A 6000-nucleotide genomic window follows, 5' to 3' on the forward strand; every position below is an offset into this window, starting at 1 on the left:
GCTGGCCAAAAACTAATTTTAAGGGAGAGAATTAATGGTAATTTGTTGGCCTCAAACAAATAAGTATCACGGCATGTAAAATTGCATACCCCAAACAAAAATAGGGACATTTGTTCTCATAAGTAAGGATCTAACAATTAATTGAAAGTGTTTAATAAGTAATTTTACTAACTCATCTTGTGTATGAACATGATCTACTAGATGTTCAACACTTATTCTGTTAGTCATAAAATAAGCATCATTATCAAGGTGATTTATTTTGATTGAATTTTCTGGAAAATTTACTTTTATTCAAATAATTTGAGTAAGTAATTTGCAAATGCTAGGTTGCGAAAAGACAATAAAGACACATGTGACCATCTCAAAAATGCGTCCATTAGAAACATAAAGTATTTAAAAGATCCACATAATAGATGAATTGATCTACATATGTCTCCTTAAATTCTTTCTAGAAATTCAGGAGACTTAAATCTAATTTTTACCGGTGATGGTCTTATAATTATTTTTCTTTGAGAACATGCATCACAATAGAATTTACTAAATTGAAGAATTCTTACTCTTCAATGAATGTCCATGGGAGTTTTCAATAATTCTCCGTATCATGGCTGTTCCAAGATGACATAATCGATTACGCTAAATTATAAATTCATTTGGGTTAGTAAACTTCTAGTTTATAATGACATGTGATTTAATTGCACTGATTTTAGTATAGTATAATCCCAAAAAAAAAGTGAGGGTAACTTTTTCAATATAATCTTTTATTTGAATCATAAGTTATGATATATAAGTATTTATGATTTTTCTCATTCATTATTTTAATATGATATTTATTTCGGCGAATATCTTTAAATTTGAGCAAATTTCTTATAGACTTAGTAGATAATAGTGCATTATTTATTATGAATTTGTTCCTTCGAAAAACAAAATTATAACTTTTCTGCAGTCTTCTATCACATTACCTGAATCCTTAATAAAATTGTATTCCTTAATAAAACTATTTGTTTAAGTAGTATACAAAAGAATAGTATCATATATTATTATTATTATTATTATAAAAGTTGACACATTTAGTGATTTTTAAATTCTTAAACATAAATATTAATATTTTAATAAATGTTATTTATATACATCATATTTAAAATTTAAATGTATAGAAAATAAAACTTAACAATAAGTTTCTTACATTATTTTATGACATAATTACTTAACGAATTTAAATATTAAATATTTTCATAATTGATTAAATGACCAATATTTTCTTTAAGATTTTCAAAGAAATCAGATACTTCATAATAAGTGGTATAATTTTCAACAACATCCTATTAAACAAAATTTGTCTCATTTTTTTCATTTTTTTTAAAAATGCTTGATAAAGATCAATTAAGTGCCTTTGGGTACGACATGTATGTGACCAATGGTCCTTTTCACGGTAACGGAAACATTTATCCTTTATTAATTTTTCTTCCTTTCATAATTTTTCTTTTTACCAAGACCTTGTCAATTACCTCTTTTGGATTATAATTTGTCGCATTTGCTTCAGAAAATGGGCGGTGCCAGTTGGGGACGTTTTATGATTTCTTAAAGCAATTCATTATTTCGTTCAACAACAAGAAGGCAATAAATTAGAGTAGAATATTTTTTTTAAATTCTTTTTCTTGATACTGTTGCTACAGGAGTACGTTCGAGGTATGGAAGGTCGAAATATTTTTTCTAATATGTCATTATCAGTTATCTTTTTTCTACATAATTTCATTTGTGAGGTAATTCGCAACACTATTGAATCGTATTCATTTATGGATTTAAAATTCTGTAGACACAAATGCATCTATTCATATCGAGTTTAAGAAAATATCACTGTCTTTTGATGTTTATACCTTTCTTCATTATTTTTTCAAAGATTTGTCTTTTTAATGTGAGATATTCATTTTTCAGTCCTTTGTTAAGATGACGACGAAAAAAGATAATGGCTTTAGTTTTATCCTTCAGCGATGTTTTATTATCAACTTTAATGGTATCTCCAATATCCATTGAATCAAGATGGATATTGGTATTTAATATCCATGATAAGTAGCTATCTTCAGATATATTAAGAATATCAAATTCAAGATAAGAGAGTTTTGATATAATATAAATTTATTACACGTGTCTTTCTGAATTTTGATTAGAGTGCCGTGCTAATAACGTGTTGTAAAATAAATAAATAAGGAAGAAAAAATAAATATAAAATAAAAAGTGTAAATAGAGAATTTTAGTATTAATATTTTCTAATATTATTATCTCAATATACCTGTGATAATTCATATGTTTAATTTCTTGATAATTCACTCATTTTTATGCTGTAGTATGCATTTATATATAGAGAGAAATGTTTTATACTAGTCTTGTGTGTATTTTGTTTTAGACCATGTTTTTCCGATTTATACACGTACAAAATTGACATTTTTAAACTTCATTAAGTTAATTCATATTAAAAATTTGAGCCTTTTACTATTAAAAAAATGAGCCACTCATATTATGAAAAGATTGGCATATCATTAAATAGGCATCCTTTATATAGCACCTATTGTGGAAAAGATGGTTGAATCGTGTCTCAAGTGGTTTGGACATGTGAGAAGAAGACCGATAGAACATCCAGTCAGGAGGGTGGATGAGATAGAAGATGGACAAAGAACGAAAGGTAGAGGAAAATCTAAGAAGACCATCCATGAGGTGGTCAAACGAGATCTACATGTAAACAGTCTCTCTGTAGACATGATACATGATAGAGCACAATAGCATCGTTTGATTCATGTAGCCGACCCCATTTAATGGAACAAGACTTTGCTGCTGTTGTTGTTGTATTAATATATGAAACTTAAAGTTTGGTCATTATTTCTTTAAAAAAAATCTTGCTAAGAACCATTGTTGTGATTTTTTTTGTCAAATTAAGTCCAATAAGAACTAAAATTTAAATTATATTTAAAATTCATCTTTATATTTTTTTAAGTAATTTTATCATATAATATTAAAAGATATTTTTTACTCAATCTCTTTTCAAGTAAACTATTAAAATGATATCTAAAAGTTTACATTGCTGACAAAAAGAATCATAAAAAAAGCTAACGACAAATAAGTCCATGAAAAATTTAAGAATGCAACAAAAAGAACTAAATATTAAATATATATTCCAAAAAAAGGTTTTAGATAACAAATTTTGATGTAAATTTTTGTAATCATTATTAAAAAAATAAAATATTTCCATCCTTAAAATTTGTAATTTTATGTTAAGTGAATTTTTAAAAAAAATTATTATGAATAAATATATTTTAAAAAAAAAATAGAAAAAAAAATCTAGAGATAAAATTTTGTTCTGAATTTTTTTGTGCAGCTTCCAAATATTTATTCAAATGTTACTACAAAAAAAAAATGAAATGGATAAGTCGTTTGCTAAATACGAAATTTTTTTTGTCGCTTATAAAAAATACAATATTTATTAGTTATTTTGTCATATATTCAAATCATCACGAATTGTTTTGTCGATAACATCATTTAGAAATTTTTTTGTCACTGATAAAATCTTTTAAATACTAAATTAGTAGTTAATCCAATTCTTTTTATTTTTGGTATGGGTAAATTTTTTTTTGGTAATAGATATAGTTGAATTTTATTTATTTTTTGGTCAGATAGATTGAACAAGCATAATTTCAAGTATTACAAGACATTCATACTATACATATAGTTTGCCATTTGAGCTAAGGCAGTTGCTTAGTTGAATTTTATTTACACACATATAATATGTATGCTAGCTACTTTTCTTATTATTACATGTTGAATAAGTTACCATTTGTATTTATAAAAGATACAGACGCTAACAAATATACACATATAAGAATAAAACGATAATTATAATCACGTAAGATGGTTTTTGTGTGCCAAGAATACCCGGACGTTGGTTATACGCAATTGGTCTATTAGGATACTTTTGGCACACGTAAGCCATCTTCCGTAGTTACAATTGTCGTTTTATTCTTATATGAATACATTTGTCAGCGTCTATATCTTTCATGGGTACAAATAGTAATTTATTTACTAAGAAAAATATAAAATAAACCCAAAATTAATATGATCTGGATGAAGTATCTTTATTTTTAATTTTTTTTATCATATCCACTTGCCAATACTCGCCAATAAATTGCTATCTCATATATAAGGCAAAATTCAAATTTTAACCCTTATTTAAATGGGTAAATGAGTTGGTTACTCGACCAACTCAATTTTTTTTTTTAGTTTCTCACAATATCTCATAACCTAACAGGCAATAGATTAAGAACTAATCCGCAATGGCTCTAAGCTTTATTAAATGTTTGTTATTGACCAAAGAATTATATACATAAAATGGAATTTAAACTCCCGACACTTATTTAAGTGAACGAGTAAAATGATCACTCGGCCAATTCAAATTTTAAATTCATTACTTATTTTTCACATTTATTTGCTCCTCTTTTCTTTTTTCTTTTAGGTGAACTACTTTTCGTTTTATCTTTAGGACATGATAAGAAACTAATATTTACCCATCTAACATATGGGCTTATGACTAATGTCTAATAGGAACATTAAAGAAATGTCCAAAATAATCTCTAAAATTTTTAATTTGCTTCAATTAAGTCTTCTATTTTCTAAAAGTATCCTTCATTCTGAAAAAATATAAGTTTTTGTTAGTCCAAATATCAATAGTCATTTTAATGTTACTGATCTGTGCAGTTAAGTACTAATTTGATAATTTGTTGCAAACTGACATGAACAAATAATGAATTTAACTCAAATTAATGTCCCAAATTTATTTAAAATACTCAAATTAGTCCATATATAATTATAAAATTCTGACTCTTAAATCTTCATCTTCATCATTTTTTCTTCCTCCTCTGTTCTATACTCTCCTTTTCCTTATCTTCATCATTCGTCTCTTCTCACGCTCACTCACACTCTCATTTCAATCGCTTCCTCTCTTCTCCTTTCGCCTCCTTTTGATTCTCCCCAATCCACACCAAACCCGTTTTTAAGTCCATTTTTAGTGCCTCCATTAGCACCAACAACTTCACTTCCAAAATTATTCTCTAATTGTAAGCCACATCGTCGTTTAGAGCACTTCCGCTTCAGCCAGCTCTCAGAGACAATGATGAGCTTTTTGGAAGGGCTTCCTTCCTCTCTAGTTCAATCAAGGGCATAAGGAAGAGGACCCGCCTCTTGTTAGGATTTGGTTGAATTAGTCCCACATTGCTTAGGATAGCAAATGAAGTGGGTGGCCTAGGCTATAAATATGAGGCTAAGTTCTCCATTTGTTTTTGCACCAGTCGAAAACACTTTAAACTTGTATCTAATTTTTCTTTTCCTCTATACTCTTTGATTAGAGAGTGTTGTGAGGTGTAGTTAGATATTTGCTTTGAGAGAGTGTGGGTGTACTGGGGTGCCGGTGTTAGAGAGAAAGAAGTCTATGTGTTGTAACAATTTTCACATAGTGATATTCTCTGGTTGTCATTTGACAACGGCCGTAGTTTTTTCTCCGGTAATTGGAGTTTCCACGTTAAATTCTTGTGTTGTGATTGTGTCTATTTTATTTCTCTGTCAAAAATGTTTTCTCAAGGGGGAATTGTGTCTTATTCCCAACAGCCCTATCTCATTAACTACTAGTCTACTACTCAATTTTAATCATTGCATGCGTAGGGTAAACGAAAAAAAAAAATAATTAAGGGAGGAAATATTGTGGTTCTAGCTAGCCAGTGAAGTTAAAATAACTCTTGTATTATTATATCATATGATTCTCCACATCCATAAGTAGTATACATAGTTTTGAGCCACCTGTTATCAACTTATTAACAATATCCTTGTGAAAACTCTCGGTTCAACCAAATTAAATAATAAAGGCAAAGTAAATGTAGTTCTTAATAATATGAATATTATTATATTTTGACAATCAAATAAAAGATATATCAGTATGTCACCCTTATTTCCCTAGTAGTGTTT

The sequence above is a fragment of the Arachis duranensis genome, chromosome 8 (assembly GCF_000817695.3).
Source record: "Arachis duranensis cultivar V14167 chromosome 8, aradu.V14167.gnm2.J7QH, whole genome shotgun sequence".
In the NCBI taxonomy this organism is placed as follows: domain Eukaryota; kingdom Viridiplantae; phylum Streptophyta; class Magnoliopsida; order Fabales; family Fabaceae; genus Arachis; species Arachis duranensis.